The following is a 17,320-nucleotide window of genomic DNA, read 5'->3' on the forward strand; positions in this document are numbered from 1 at the left end:
AGATCATATTGAATCATGGGAAGGGTAACCGCTTAACAGTAATCAGTAGGTTCCCCACTCCTGATATTGGCCATATAACCATTGTGGAATCAATTGTCCAAGTCATCAAAATCATCGACCATATCTATATTCAGTAAGGAACTGGGTTGTATCAACTAGAATAGTCGGCAGGATTATGCATTGTGGTACGGTACAAGGAATGAAGTATATTTCCAAAAAATTATTGGTTATTATTGCTATTACATTCATGAAATAGTACGAATCTACCAATAAGTAGTTTACACATGAAAAAATTTGAAAAACTAAAAGTACAAAGTTCTGCCGCTTTGAAACAAAAAATGCACAATTTTCTTGGCAATTATGATGGATATAGCTTGAGGAATGGAAAATATCAATTGATACAACTTTATTTTATATCATGTCGCAGGTGCAGACTTGTACAAACTACTAATCTATTTGGTTGACGGTTAAGAGTAGTTGTAGTTAGAGATTTTAAAAAGCGAGTAGTTCTGGTATCGTTGTTTGGCGTGAATAGTTATAGTGGTGTTTTGTTGTGTTATTTTCTTGCAGCTATTGCTAGCTCAGAGTTAATACTACTAACATCGACGTAGCCAGCGGTGGGTTTAAGGGGTTGAAAATCGTCCTATTTCGAACTGCAAACCCCGTTGTTTTGAATCACCGATTCCATCTCAAATATGTCTTTGCTCATTTCAAATTCAGGTATTCGCATTATCAGTTATGCAGTTGCTTCTGAATTAATAGACTCAGTTGTGTCTTAGTTCGTTAGTTACGGTTTTTGAAGCATGTCATCATGACACTTCTCTACTTTCTCACTTACTGGACGGAAGGATCGGATACAATCTGCGTCATCATCAAAAAGAATTATCAATTCATCTTTGTCAATTTCTTCGTTCATGTTGTGTGACGCTTTTGAAGCTTTCAAAAGATGTCCATTGATCAACTTGTACAGTTCAAAGTCGTTACTGATGATTAGGTTTGATTGCAAAAGATATTCTAAAAATGCCGGAGAGACTTTATCAAACTTGACGGCTTCAAGACATTCGTGCAAATGTTCCTGATTTTTTCGATTTTTTTCAACCCAATTGAACAATAATGTTAGTTTTTCTTCGCATAACTTTGATTTTTCCGACGTCACATAATCGAGGATGTTAGTTTTTTCAACATTTCCAAATTCTAGTTGGTTTGACATTTCCATAATATTTTCATGAAAAAATGCTCTACATCGCGTGGAGACGGCATCCAGTCCATACATATCGGCGACATTTCTTGTAGAAAAGTAATTCTCTACATCAACTGATTCCTCCAAAACGTCAGATACTGCCTGTTTCACGTCATCCAACTGCATCATGATTGCGACATGAAGAAGATCATTCATCTTTTCATCAGGAATCTCAAATTTGCCCGAATATATGAAATCGATGCAGTTTTTCACACACTGAGAATCGACCTCTTTCAAAACGACTTTTCCTTCGCGACTCTCTTTGGTGTCGTGTTTCAACATGGCTTTGAAATAAGCACAACCAGCCGACAATACATTTTTGTGAGTGTAATAGACATCATCTCCTACTTGAATTATGAAATCACAATGATCGTTTTCTTGCTTCATTCTATGTAATTCTTCCATCATCTTCACTGAATGTTTCTCTACATCTGGACACACAATCTGCACCATGATTTTCAATCAACTACAATATACAATTATCCAACGATTATATAATATAGTCAAGCACTGCTATTGCATTAAAGATGATTAGTTAATTCGTAATGCCTGTTCTGTTGAAAGAATCGTAATAATACCAATACGTATCAACGTCACAAGTATGAATTGAAGGACTTTCAATTACACACAAGGTGAACACTGAACAGTGCTAAATCAGAGACATCCCTGCCAATCTGCCATAATGCAGTTATAAAAACTTCTTCCATCGATTTGCTTTACTTTTAGAAATGAAACGAAATAGTTATTGCGGTCGATTACCACCCCCGGCCACGGGAATGATCGAGTTGATTATCCGTAATCTAAATTGTATTTTGGAACACTGTTAAATAATTTGGTACTATGGTATATTCCAGGGGTGGCCGCACATGTTTCATGCTCCAACCGAATATATCAAAGATTGATTTTAAAAGAGTGGCAACATGAAAGATCATGCTAGTGATTTCACTACGTGTTTGGAAACGAAATCAGCGAAGCATGTGGCTTGTCAGTGTCATCTGACGGAAAATTAGTTTTTGAATTTGCAGTGCAGCTGTTACCAATGATACATATCATTGCGGTTACTGACAGAGTAAACCTTGTGCTATCAGTAACAGCTATTCAGTTTAATAATATTTTCATCATTTCAAAACACCACAAGACTGCCACTAGGCGATGTAGAGAAGAGGCACTATAGAGGCACGCACGCACACTGAATGAAAAGTACACCAGAGAATATAAAAGACAAGCTAGTCCTACAGATGAGTACAATCTTTGAAAATTTATGCATTTACGATAGGTATGGGTCTAAACAACAGTTCAAGTAGTAGTAGAGGGATTACCTCCTGAAAACAGTGGAGAAGATTAACTGCATCCGCGTGATTCTCTCCCTGACTGTAAAATCTACCTTCATTGTGTACCCTTTGATATTCATTTGTTGTTATAGTTTCATGCTTGGTTGTTCTAAATCAGGGGCGGGCAACATAAGGCCCGCAGACAGCTTCCGGTCGTATACGATAATGTGGCCCGCGTCTACATTCCCTCGCGAGCCAATGTTTTCAACTATGAACATTAGCCTAAACAAGACAAAGCCTCGTTCCAATCAAACTTATGTTTACGTGGAGTCTTTACTGAGGGTTTGGAACTAGTGCACTATACACCAACATTACCCGTTCATGGTGATCACTTTATTGACTAAGTACTTTTACACGTCAACCTTTTTTTTTATTGTTCTCTCGAATTGATATTTCATTACTCAACAGATTTCTAGTTGCGAGGTTTCAGTTTTTTTTCCGTTTACGCTCATTACGTAAAATAATTCACTTGATACCTATTATAAACGATGCACTGCCATTCATTTATGCTTCGTTACATAGCTATCTTACCATGACTCACAGTTTTTCCCTTTAACGCCCATTACGTGAAACACGGAGTGCTTGGGACTCATCATAAACGATACGCCAAAGGATTTGTTTTATACGCATGATACCTATCACCATTTTTCTTAACGATTTACCAAAATTATAACGTTACACTTCATTACTTCCCTATAACAAACTATGAAAATCCCGTATTTACATCTAAATTTTAAACACCCATTCTTACCTTCAGATTTAGTCATTCTCCGTTGTGTTCCGTATTACTCTTATTGCCATCTATTGACTTGTTCCGTTTCGTCTCCTCGTGTTCCTCATACGACTTAAGGTTCTACGTCGACGACACCTTATACAACCTACCCATAACACAATCACCAGAGCTATCAACCCGGTTACCATCATTATCACAGCAACCGGTTTCAGTGTAGTAGGGATGGTGTGAACCTCTGAAAGGTTCGGGTTCGTGTGAACGTGAACCTTTTTGAAAGGTTCTGTGTGAACACGAACGTGAACCTCATGACGTCACGTGACGTCATATTGCTAATTTCAACCCCATATTTCAATTAGGTGATTGCCTATATTAATCTACTGTACACGATACCGAGCGACGACTCGGGGCCACATAATAGCTCAGTACTTAAGTACATATTGACGTTTGAAACGTCACCAAATCTATCAACTGAGGCAATCAAATGATATCATAATCTCATAAAATCAGTATCTTGCGTCGCTTTGCCAACAATTTCAACCTGATTGGACAATGTGTTCAGCGTCTGAGTATTGCCATATGGATATTGAGCAAAGTGTAAAATGGGTTTCTATACTTGCTACCGATTAACAAGTTATACGGCAGTATAGCCAACACCCCAGTGGCACAGATTTGGTTTTTATGATACAGTATACATATGTAGTCAAGATTGACCCCGTACGCCTGCTAGACGATATCAATCTCGTTGATTGGTTGAATAAGGATCATTTGCTGACAAAATACAGTGTATTTCGCTCTTGATGTCATGTGATTGCGGGTCAAGCTCACAGCACAGAGACACCAAATATGCACGAACGGAAAGCTGGATATTTCGAGCAAACTTTTGTAACAATACAAGTAAATTTTTGAGATTGTCAAGGGCATGCTCGTTTAGTGTTGAATCTTTATGTTGCCAGTTCCATGCATGTGAGAGGCCCGCAGTTGAAAGTCAATAAATTTGAAAGAAATATATAATGAAGGGAAAATTGCAATTTATGAAAAAGGTTCACAGTGCAGAACCTACCAAGGTTCTGTTGTGAACGCGAACCTCAAATTTTCCGAGGTTCACACACAGAACGCGAACGTGAACCTCACGTTCACACCATCCCTACAGTGTAGGTATCAGTTTCGCACCTTCCATAATCATCCTATCGATCAAGATTAATCCACTTACCTTATATCCACCTTCCATCATCACCAGTTCGTGCAGCCATCGAGTATAGTTGTGGTCAACGAAATCTGTGGTTGTCTTCCCCACGGTGGTTCTTGATATTCGGGAATACTCAGGAGCGGGTGTTCCCAAACTTCGGGTTTTCTGCCCGGGCTGCGGCGATGTGTTAGCCATCGTTGACTCAAAGGTAATATTCATTAGTTCGACACTCTTCGAGGACGAGTCGTCTTTGTCGTCTCCTGTTGAATACAAAACAGTTGTTTCGGTACTTACCTTGCGGTTGTGGTCTGGGTTTTGGTAGTCCGTTCCGATGTCGGTCCTGCCGTCTTCCGTGGTGTTCTGCAGAGCCTTCGCAGTGGTGACCGGATGCACTCGCATCGTTGTTGGTGTTTCACCAATGATTTTCTTCATTCCGTAGGTTTGGTTTCACGCGCGAAGAGTTTGCAACTGTTGCTTCCCATAAGTCGCATCAGTTGGTTTGACAGTTTTATACTCCCCCTTTTTGTTAGCCATCGATTTCGATCGTCTTCCTTGCACCAGCCTCGCTTTCATCCGCCATTGTTTTGTTAGGGGTGGCAGATGTTTCAGCGCTGTAGTGCTTGGATCATAGTCTTTCGCCGCTGGAGTTACCCACGTCGGACTGTAGTAAGCGATCATGTACACTTCTTGGGATGGGGGTTTACCTCTGACGTCTGTCTTGCTACTATCGAGTGCGACACGCCTTGTCTTGTTAGTCTTTCATTTATTTTCTCATGAACAACAAAAATAGCCAATTTTCATTCGGCAAAACCTTGTTCAATAATACCAAAATAAGGTATTATATCTATTGCTTCCTTTAGTGCCTTCGCCTGACCCTCCCGCGTCGGGTTATAAGGGCCAGAAACGAAAGGCTTAGTCGATGGGTCCTTACGTCCGATGTCGCATTGGTATTTCATGGATTGGGGGGCGCTGAGTTGGCCCCGCAGGCTATCAAGTTCGGAAGCAAATGGATCATAAACGGCTGTCAAGACTCCTTCAGGGATGGCGATTTTTTCTAGGCCAGTCAAAAGTCAGGAGGTTTGTATGACAGTTTCGCCAGTGCTACCGATTGTGCACAGAGACTTTCGAGTTCCGTCTTCACGCTGGGACTGGTGTCTTGTTGTAAGGTTACATAGTAATTGGGCCAGTTATTGGCCCAATGCGAATCTCGTTATGAACGGGGTTTTGGTGTTGGTGGAGAGAAGGGCGAGGTTCTTCGTTGTCAGCGGGGATTCCCAACCTATTCAATCTGACCTCTGATCTCGGCGTGTGCCCACGCCTACCGTCACGCCGGCGGATTCAGTCGCCGCCGGGGGCCCGTTTCTGGGGAGACGTGCATCTTAAAATCCCCAGACTCCTTGCCGGTCATGACCGGACATGTGTCCGGTTAGCCGGTAACAGCTGCTTTGTTTGGGAAATTACTCATAACTGTGGCTGTCGTCATGCATCTATGGGCCGAATTGTTACAGTTATTCGGACAAGTGCATCCACGAGAGCTTTCAGGACCAGTTTTCTCGTGCAGGTCCTTATTTACGTCAGCCGGGATTCCGCGCTCGACGTCTTCATTATTGGTGCCGTCAGGGATTCCTGACTCGACACATCTTTAGTTAGTGCCAGCAGTGCTAACTGACCCGACACTTTCTCGACTAGTGCCAGCAGGGGCTACCTGACCCAACACTAGGGATTTCCCATATTTTTTTGACCTTTTGGGAAAGAAGGTAAGACAGTTGCCGTCGTTAGATCGGCGTATTTATGATTGGTGCCAGCAGGGATTCCTAACTCGACACATTTCGCGCCAGTGGTGATTACCATCTCGACACTTGCGCCAGCGGCAACGGCCTGCATGCGGCGACACAGACAACGTGCCGGCTCGACGCTTATCTGGTTTGCAGCTTCCATCAACCCATCATCGGTTACAGTGTCGCGAAGACTGCTTCCGACTTTGGTTCCGTCCCGTTGATCACACGAGATCCCGTCATGAAGCATTACTAAAGACAACCCTTCGTTTGCATTAGGCGGAGATTCAAATTCAGTCGCTATGTTTGGTAATTGTTGTACATGATCAATCCATTTTAGACCTACAATATCGAGAGGTCTCCTTCCTCGATCGCAAATGGAGCCGATAGTCCGTCGAAATTGATTATTACTAAGGAGTCAACGTGGGAGGAGTCACATATATCACGTAGTTTCATGTCTATAGGTTGTCGCTCCTCCCAGCTTGGCGGGTATTAGGTTTCTACGACGTTTTTCAATTTGAGGACGCTTCCCGTGTCGGCGCAGAAAACCCCAGTTGTGATCCTTCGACGATCTTTTCTTTTCATAGATTGGCGTTCGCAGATAGTAAGGAGGTAATCGATGTGTTCGTCTTCAGACTCTCCCCCGTCCACTGAAATTGCCAAGAAATGACGCTGAGCCCCAGAAGACCAGTTGGTGCCTCCATTTGATTATAGTGTAGCTTCATGGCGCTTGCCATGCAAGTGTTCCACACTTGGTTCGATTTACTTCACAGAGCTCAACCCCATCTCCTGGCTTTTCCACATTTTTCCATACCCCTTATACAACCCGGTTTTGTCGACGTTGATTGAAGCATTGGTTGTGGATTGATCGAACGAAGCAGTGACCTTGGAAGGTCCAGCGGCTCAAACTATTCATACAATAGACAAGCCCCTTGGCTTAATACAACCAAATACTCCAATAATTATCATGCAGACAGAATGAGGTATCTAAGCAAAATTCGGTTAAATTGGCATATAGAATATCCATCAATTATAACCCAAGATAAAGCTTAAACCTATTCATATTCATGCACGATTTAATGTATTTTAAATACTCCAAGGTTTGTTTTCGCATAGAAACTATGCGACGGCCTTTCCTGCCGAAGTGGTATCTTTCAGGGTTTGTTAACACATAATTAATGTGACGGCCTTTCCTGCCGTAAAATAACTCATAGGTTTGTTTACACATATAATGCATGTGACGGCCTGTCCTGCCGTAAAGCAGCTCCGAGGTTAGTTTACACATCTAATGAATGTGACGGCCTTTCCTGCCGTAAAGTTCATTCATGACATATCGCTACATGATACACCATTCAATCACAATAGTCATGCACGATCCAATGTTTTAATCACTATCTGTTATATCTCTGCGTTCCTTTGTATCGGTGTGTATAAGCTTTTTATTCATTCGTATGTACCGTGTCTCACAAACAATCGATCTGATTTACCACGAATCTCTAACTCTACACATGCTCCAATAAGGTAGAGGTTCCTAGCTTAGTCTAAGGGCGCGTAGCTAGTTATAACGCGTAACTCCGGGAGGTTTCAACATTAAGGACTTTGTATCGTTGACCCGATTAACATGGCCATATGCCAATTAAAGTGCACTTGATGATACTACCCTTAACAAGGTGTTGCTTATTCGAACACTGTTAGATACCCAGGGTCCCTTTTACGGGTTTCTGAAGAAATCCCTAACCATTTCTAATCCTAAGCTTCTATCCCGTTAGGGTGAAGGGTCCCGACACTAATATAGGGCGTGGTCGGTGTATAACGCCTTATTAATACCTACAGTTGTAGTACTCGCTATTAAATTACTGCAGTAACAACCAACTATTCTCATATTAAATGTTCATAACTTATACCTATATTTAAGACATGTTAGCGTCATCTTAAAGCAATATGATGGTAAATGTCAAAGATTAGGTAAATGCAGTACTTGAACAATATAGGAAAGATAGGCGTCACGTTGCAATAATACGTCATAGTAAACCCTCCCATGAAAATACCCTTTTGCAGATTGATTTTTGCCAATACAGTAAACTTCATAGTTCATACACGTCATGATTGCAATACGACAAAATGGCGCTCGTCAGGCGCATTCACTTCGTAAAGTGAATACGCGGACAAAGCGGGTTTTAGGCTAGTGTCATATTCCATCATCGACATATCAGTTTCGAAAAACGAATGTGTGGATAAGTTCAACCATGGGTTACTTTTCTAAGGTCTTTATATTAGCAGTACTGGCCTGAAGTATTCCTAATGTTATAGGCCTAGTAATTCCGGTTATATAATATTTCTGTATTTATTGTAGTTGGTGCCTAAAACGTTTTGGAAAGTCTGTCGATATTCTTGGTCTAAAGACCAAGGTATCGATCCATTATTTTAGTAGCCCTAATCGTTTTGGAAAGTATATCGGTCTTCTCCAGGATCTACCACCAAGGTACCGAGGTAGCAATTTGAAATCCGTTGACATTGTTGTTTGCGATTAGATAGCCGGCAACTATACTGGCGCTTCAGCGCTAGGACGTAAAATCGACACAAGGCCCCGATACACATGACAACACAAAATGGACACAGTAGCCAACGAACTGGCTCGCTGCTCCGTGACCATTTACAGCGTCTCCACAGGGGCATTGACGTCCTGATCAGAATGGTATTGAGTGTATTGACCTTGCCGGAATAGTAGCACTTGTGACGTTCAGATATAGTTAAATATATTTCCATTTCGAGTCAGACCCAGACAACTAAAAAATTTTCAGCTTTTCCGAATTAGATGAGATTTAGAGCTACACAGCTTTTTCAAATTATGTTAAAATTAGAATTAGATTACTGGCATTTCGCTCTAATTCCGTGAGATTAGACGACTAGGATTATTTAGTTGTCCAAGCCTGGTTCGAGTCGCCTGCTGGCAGTACCAATAATAAATCCAATTTGACTTTGTCCTTGTTATTACTTAATGCGACAAGTCGGTATATTTCTGAAGCTATTCTTGAGTTAGTGCGTTTCATCTTACGTCAGCGAGGTAAATTGTCCTCAAAAACACTAAACAAGAATGCTCTAAAATGCTGACAAAACCATGGAATATCTAGGTACAAAGGCACCTGCCTTATTGTCGGCATAAATATGCACAGCGAACGGCACAATTGGCGCACTGCGATACCACATATTTACAACGCCGCAACATACCCTACGGAAACTTTATCGCTGCTAGTGATTATTTTTCATCCTCACTAATTCTTGGTCCTAGTTCGGCCCATGTAAGCTTACACGAAATAATAGAGTGTTTTTCGGCATATTCAAATCTTGACTGGAGTCAGGCTCACTTTCAACTAGACACTTTCATCCCGCCAAATCTGTCGCAGCCAATTACTATACACGCGGCAGGATAGTTAGTACTACTGCCCTGGATCGCAGTTTCGTGGTGTTTTGAAATGATGAAAATATTATTAAAACTGATTGACTAAACGCGGCATAAGCACTCGTCATTTCCTGCTTTTATATCTCTAGACATTAGTATCTCTGGACTTTAATTAAACTATACTAACTGTCCTACTCAAATTTTCGCGTAAATGAATTACATACTATTCGTATTGATTATTCGAGCGGGTTTCTGCAGATATGGATCAATACCGTTAAGCATGATCCGTTTTGAATACTATCGATAAAATGTGTTAATATGGTGTAGCCTTCTTTGTTTCATCAATGGCGACTAGGACTATATACTGCGCATGTTTGAGAACAAACGGCAATATTCGCGAAGGATTTCATATGTCGTCACTAGGGCCATTTAAAGTCATATCTTTTTCTATGCATCAGTAAGTCGTGAAATCAATTTTAACGCAAAAACCGCATCCATATGGGGTATATTAAGAAAGTTATAAAGTCATATAAAGTCATATTTTCCTGGTTAGATCATATTTGAGTTATAAAGTCATATTGTTGTATACTTTAAATAAAAAGTGCCAAATGAAACAATTACGCACTAAGAAAGTAAGGCAATTTCCGATTGAACGAAGGCAAACTGTAAGGTTAGCCTACATAACATTACAGTCGCAGACTTACGAGGTCACACATTGCATTATGAGGTCACACATTGCATTGTGTTGCTACATAATCTGTTTTACTTCTGTGCACTAGAGATGTACAGGATCAGGATTTTGGATTCTAACAGGTCAGGAATCCGGGTGATTTTTTGGCAACAGGATTGGATCCGGATTCCAAATTTTACTGTTTTGCCGGATCCGGATCAGGACAGGATTTTTATTTTAAGGAAAACCTGATCAGAATCATGTCCAACATGTTCAGATTCAGAACAGGCAAAAACTTATCTTTTCGGAGTTTATAAACTATATTTTTTACATGTCTGATAACATATATTTTCCGCTTAGGAAATTTGTCAGATCTTGATGTTGGTTGATATCGTTTGGGGTTCTTGTCTAATTCAGAATGTCTAAGATTTTAAAATTGATAGCTCGGAATGACATTGTTACGGCCGAAAATACCGCCACAAAGACGAAAAGTGATGTCTGGAGACAGTTCCGACATTTCGTAGACAAGCAAGATGGGAAATATGCTGGGTATGTCGTATGTCATGTGCTGCCATCCTGCCAATATTATCTCAAAGTTCAACTGATGAGCTCGAACACTACCATACATTATATTAGGAGTCCTCTGAGTGACTCGGAGATTGGAGATCACATCGGCTTACTGAAATATTGAACGAATCTCAGTATCATTGCCAGGTATCCAAATCTCAGTAGACTTGCTGTTGGGTGTTGGGGTGATCAAAATCAGTATTCCTGCATGCAGCATCAAATGCATCCTGTGAAAGGGCTTTCAGTTTGTGTGGGAATACTATTGCTAAAAAAAGATCCTTACTCTCAGCTTACAGATTACTAGACAGCTTACTAGATGTTTTAGTTGTATTGAAAAGTGCTGGTGAATGGTGACGATGTTTTCAAGTGAGGTCAGGCGGATTGTGTCATCATTTCTTTTTTTTCTGTCAGTCTGTATCTTAGCGATGACCACGTCGCACTTCTTGCATACAATTTTAGTTATCATCTGTCTGTTTGCAGTGTGTGAACTACTATTATTTTGTAAGTTCATCCTGCTTTCAGCTTCTGTTGATGTTTTCCAGAAACCACATATTGTAATATGATATTTACCGCTGCTCATAACATGGATCATGAAGCAATTTTTGAAAACAGGATTATTTTTGGACTCGGATAGTGAAATATGCGATTGCAACAGGATCAGGATTGGATCAGGATTATGATATCATGAAACAGGATTGGATCAGGATCTTAAAAAACCATGATCCGTACATCTCTACTGTGCACTGAAGTGGGACGTCATTTGAAGTTCAGAGACTTCCACAAGTGAAAGAAATAGTCAACGCATGGGAAGCTGAAGGAGTTTTTATAAAGAGCGTCAAAGATTCAGTGAACGAGCCAAAGTGGACGAGTTAACAGAAATATGCCTCCACTACAACAATATTTCAAACTTGATACTGAAAATGTAACGTACACTATCAAAGAGGCTCATGCTGATCTAAATGCCCTCGAATTCGCAAAAAATCCGCTTGAGCTCAAAAATTACATTAAGAAGCGATTGGACAAAAACGATGTGAAACAAATTATGGAGCTACAAAGACAAGACATTTCACCAGCGCTGTATGCAAAACTGCAAAGTGTCAACCCACATCAGCGTCTGTGGAGCGCTCATTTTCCTTACTAAAGTAATTTTACGTCCAATCGTAACTTTAAAGTCTCCAACATTCCACACTACATGAAACTACTACAAAAGTGGTTTAAAATAAAAATGGATGCGTATTACTGTTATGTTGTTCATGTCTTACTCGTCAGTTCCATGAGTGACGTTGGTTACATGTAAAAATACACGATTTTCGCATAAAGTCATATAAAGTCATATTTTCCCAAAAATAAAGTCATATAATTGATTTTTTAAGGTCATATAAAAATGGACCTAGTCATCACCCATTCGAATTACAACAGAATATGACTGATATCCAGAGGTGGTTGGTCACGAAGTACTTCTACTTTTTGGAAGTACTCAAGTAGTTTTCCTCTACTTCTGGTACTTATTCAAGTAGATCTGATTTTCTCTACTTCTACTTCTACTTCGTAATATTTTGTGATCTACTTACTTAATTTTCGCTATTTTCAGTTTGTCAAGTAGAAGTAGTCTAATTCCCCAATACGAACGATAACTTGAGGAATTCCGCGGCTGTTTTCATGGAGTACCAACATTTAATATTCATAAGAGTCAAGTAAAGCCCAGGAATTTTATTGCGCTTCGCGCATAGTAGTAATGGAGTGACAAATATGTTTTCATGAAAGTATCAGTGAATGTAATTTAGGTACCGGATGCTTGGTTCCTCTCACACCGCATTGTCGTCCTTATCAAATATTTCATCACAGTAAATATGGCTCACCACAACGTTTGAAACTACTGTTTCACAATCTAGCAATTGCCTATCATATTGTAATCTAGCAGCCCGTTACGTGTCTTGATAATCTGGAAAATCCAGCTTTTTTGAACGTTACACCTGTTTTAGCAGATGACCTTTTAAGCTTTGTAGACAAAATACAGGAAATATATTCTCCGCTTTTTAGAAGTGGTATTTGTATTTCATTTTAATTAACGTATAATAATCACGCAAAGTGATGTAACCGTATCCGACACATTTTCTACGTATTGCTCTTTGCCTAAACTTGTGGCCTTATAATATGGGGTAGGGCGCAATCCCATGATATTCTCTAAAAACGGGGTGTTCCAGTAAACAAAAGATAAGTATCGCATTTTCATATCAGTACTATAATTTGCATCCCATGATGCGAAACAATAGTTATTATGTCGAAAGTTGATACCTCCTGGGATGCATCAATACGAATCAAGCTCCCTGCACGGGCCGCATAGCTCAATTCGCAGCTTTTGACAGTCCATGCGAACGAATTAAGACTGTTTTCAAAACTACTTACTTACTTGAGTAGATATAAAGTCAGTTAATTCTACTTCTACTTCAAGTAGTTTTAGGTGGCTTATTGAAGAAGTACTTCTACTTGTACTTGAGTAGATTTTTCCGTCGCTACTCCTACTTCTACTTGAGTAGCTTTCTTGACTACTTTGACCACCTCTGCTGATATCATCCACAAGTCAGTTTTTCTTTTCTTTAGCAATTGTCATACAATTCGAACCCTCTCTGTCTTTCAGCGTTCCCTTTCTTTGAATTCAAATCGACTAGCACTTTTTATACAGTTGCACTGTGTTCCAGAATAGCTATAACCATAAACTCTTGTGACCTCAGAACAGTGTGGAGATCAAACCACTACCTTCGAGTCACGAGTCACCTTGAGACATTACACATTTCGACCCGAGCCCAGCCAAGTACCGTCAAGTCATCATTCAAGTCAAATTGAATTTTCGAAGTATGCATGATTGCATGATGATGCAAAGTCACTACACTTTGCCAACTGGGTGTAGGACAAATTAATTGGTCATTTATCTTGAATCAAATACTGAATAAACTTAAATTTACATACGCTCTGATCTTCGATGACGTAACCTCGGTGCAACAATGCCAGCCTCGTCCGTGCGTAGATGCGGTCTGCCTATAAGCTTCAATTCCTCCGCTTCGTGTTGGAGTCCGAATTGGACTGGATAGATGGTGATTCGAGGCTGCTTATATGCATTTCTGTTTCAAAAACAAACAAGGTCTTCCCTGCCAAGAGCTGGCTATAAGTTTCGGGCCCAGTTCGTGATGAGTTATTTTCTTTTTAATCTTTTTATGAATCACAGTTCGTGCTCCATCCGCGGCCATTAACTAATTGTTTTCGGCTCTACCAGCTACCAAAATGGCACAGCTTCGTGTGCGAGTTAATCTCCCTCATCATTATAAATGACCCATTATAACGACTTCGTGCACGAGCAGAAATAACTAAGTGTCACGATTCGGCCTCGGCTCCTTATTTGGATAGAAACATCGGTCGCCCTTTTTGATTTTGTGCCAAACCAATACATTGCAGTACCTCGCTCGCTGCAATCACCTTTCCCCCACTCAGAGAAATACATTACCTTTGGGTTGTCAGTCCTTTTACAAGCTTACTCAGCAACCCACACACAACAACGTCTAACAACAAGAATTCTTCAATTCGGGTTTTCATGCGAAGCCTAGCTTGAACTCCGGGATCCTAGTATTTTTAGGCGTCAGAGGCATACCCTGTACGACCTTAGCTTGGCTGGCCCATAATTGGTCGAAGCGACGACCTAGCGCATCACAAATAGCCCCCCTTTTTTAATAAAAGGGCGACTTTTGTTCATATATTTCTTTAGGTCGCCAGCGGGCGCTGTTGTTTCATTATGCGCACACGAAATTCATTCGAGGTTCTCCTAAACTGGATTATAGCATAGAGAGTACCGCACGAATAATTTGTATCTTCTTTGTACGGGCGAAACCAGAATACATATATTCTTGCGCGCTGTGTCAAATACATGCGACATCATATGCCAACGATTGTTAACACACGGCGTTGATCACCCGAATTTAGTGCGAGTTTAGAATCCCGGACTATTGTTGATTTTCCTGAGGTGAATTTATTGAAATTCAACGTCGAGTTAACTTTATGTTTTCTTTCACCGAATAGTTGCAAAATTGCGGAGTTTTAAAAGGGTCAAAATACAACTACAGGTCACATTACTTTGGTATAGATACAGTATCACGTCAGATATATCTTCGCTTGTATATTTATATCGGCCGCACGAGATACGTAGCTGGGTGTTTACCTTAGATGGATTGTTCTCGAGTTTCATGATCAAAAAGTGGTAGGTTCACGCGGGTTTTCACTACGCGGCCATCCATATGGTAATCTCGTTATCATGTTGCATCACCAACCAGCAAGCCAGTGTCGAAAACGTCCGTTCAGCAAAACTACTTGAACTAATTCAGAACTCGCACCGCCGCGAATCTCGCGCCTCATCAGCACCTGACAGCACAACCCAACGCCAAGCACCGCATAATGCACTTCTGCACAGTATTAATTACAGAGCAAACGCTTACCATACTGACCAAGCGATCAATTGTACAAAGCAGATGAGAATTAACATCCATCATGCGGTATATACGGGAGAGCACAGATAATAACGCGCGAATGATCAGGCTATTATTGTATCTCCCCTATAAAGGTGAGATCGTAATTCACATTTTCCTACGTGCTATGTCAAATACCCGTGACAACGCATCCCCACGATCGCTAACACACGGCGCTTTTCACCCGCGTGAATGGAGATTCAAATTGAGTGTGAATTTAGGATCACATACAATTGTCGTTTTTCTGACGTGAGCTTACCGAACTAATTTCAACAATAATTCCAAAGGTCATGTATTCCCGTATGTATATAAAAAAAACGCAACTACAGGTCGCATTAATTTGGTAAATTAAAAGTCCGCTGCTCGCCGTCATATTAACTTTGCCGCAACGATAGGTCTTCGCATCTCATTCGAGTTATACCATATGGCATCGATTATGAAATTTGACCCTTTATAACTTCCTGAATTCGCATCGCCCATTAAGCGATAACAGTTATTCACTCTACCAAGCTAGATTTAAATATGTGGTTGCCGCGATTCACTGACTATACAGCCGGCGAGTTCACATTTCGCCTCAATTAAAATGGCCGACAGATTATACCTCTGATCGTTAATGTTCGTTCCTTGTATTTATCCTCGGTACACGAATACTACATTAATGCCTTCAAGTTCAGATTACTCTACACTACATTTCTACCCTTTTCTTTACGCTTACACGTCAATTTTTGGTGGGGTTAAGTTCATCTGTTCCATATGAGTTCAAATAAACTTCAATAAAATATATGCTTCGTCATATTACACTTCTTTTACAACCATTCTCTCGAATTTCAAACAGTGTTCTCCGTGTAACAGAGGGTACTAGGTATATGAGAACCGAGGGTTTGTACCTCTAACACGCAGCCAGAGAGTTCAAAGTACTTGTATTGACTACTGTTTTTGGTATCTATGCTTTACGCTCAAAGTTTATATTAAATGCGATTTATTCCTTGTACAGGTGGACAAAGACACGATTGAAGTATCGATTCAGAAATCCGACCCACCGAATGGAGAAGTTGCCCGCCCCGGTTCTGAATGTTCAGTTGTTCACGCATAATTATCAGGTCGACAACTTGCTAGATTTCCCAATTTCATGCTTTCAAAATAGTTTACTTTTGGAAACAGTAGACAAGTAATAAATCCAATTGTGTAAAATTCATTTCGCAGAAAATTATGATAATTTACTATTACGCAGTAGGGTGGAGTGAAAAATGAAAATTTTCGAATTTCAAAAATGTGTCTTGATATGTGGTGCCAAATAGCATTGAATAAATAAATTCTGTCATAATTTTGGGTTCGTACACCCTCTGGTGGTCGTGCACTTTCACCGAACGAGCCGAAAATAGCCAATTTCGCCATATCTTGATATAACCGCTTACACTAGAAAGCTGGTTTTGGGCTTAAAAAAGCAGAAGCAACATGTGTCTATCTTACTTCCATGGAACTTACTCTTAAAAATGAACAGAAAAAAGTTTTTTCTGTTCTGATTTTATAGGTAAAATTAAGCACTGAAGCAGTGGGTATAGGATGTCAAAAGCGTGTATTGATTGATCTTATGACTGAGCATCAATAACAACTACTTTTCAAAACTTCCTCAAACAAATGAAGCCCCCTCCAAGTATAAATAGGGCTCGGGCATCGAATAGTGACTGTTAAAACTGCATTTACAAATGCGTACTTCGGTAGTGCGGCCTCGCGATATAGTGATAAGTTTAAAACAGTGACCGTCAAGAGATTTCTTACTAACATGCTGTTGTAGGGTTTGTATCACATATATCACAAGGCCCCGGATTGAAAACACTAAAATTGAAATTCCCAATTCCGCATTCAGAACACAAACTGTTGTGTTCCTCTTAAACTATTCCTTGATC

At 40.3% G+C, this 17,320-nt stretch overlaps 2 protein-coding genes across 3 annotated transcripts in view; both read right to left on the bottom strand.

Moving 5' to 3' along the window:
• Positions 1–17,320, bottom strand: part of LOC145433270 (uncharacterized) — a 223,208-nt gene that overhangs the window by 199,619 nt on the left and 6,269 nt on the right. The window lies entirely within an intron of this gene.
• The window catches only part of LOC145432885 (uncharacterized), a 202,393-nt gene that overhangs the window by 92,403 nt on the left and 92,670 nt on the right, over positions 1–17,320 (bottom strand). The gene's annotated exons all lie outside the window — the stretch shown is intronic.

The sequence above is a fragment of the Botryllus schlosseri genome, chromosome 1, assembly GCF_051294905.1.
Source record: "Botryllus schlosseri isolate E-star chromosome 1, Bs_hap1, whole genome shotgun sequence".
NCBI lineage: Eukaryota > Metazoa > Chordata > Ascidiacea > Stolidobranchia > Styelidae > Botryllus > Botryllus schlosseri.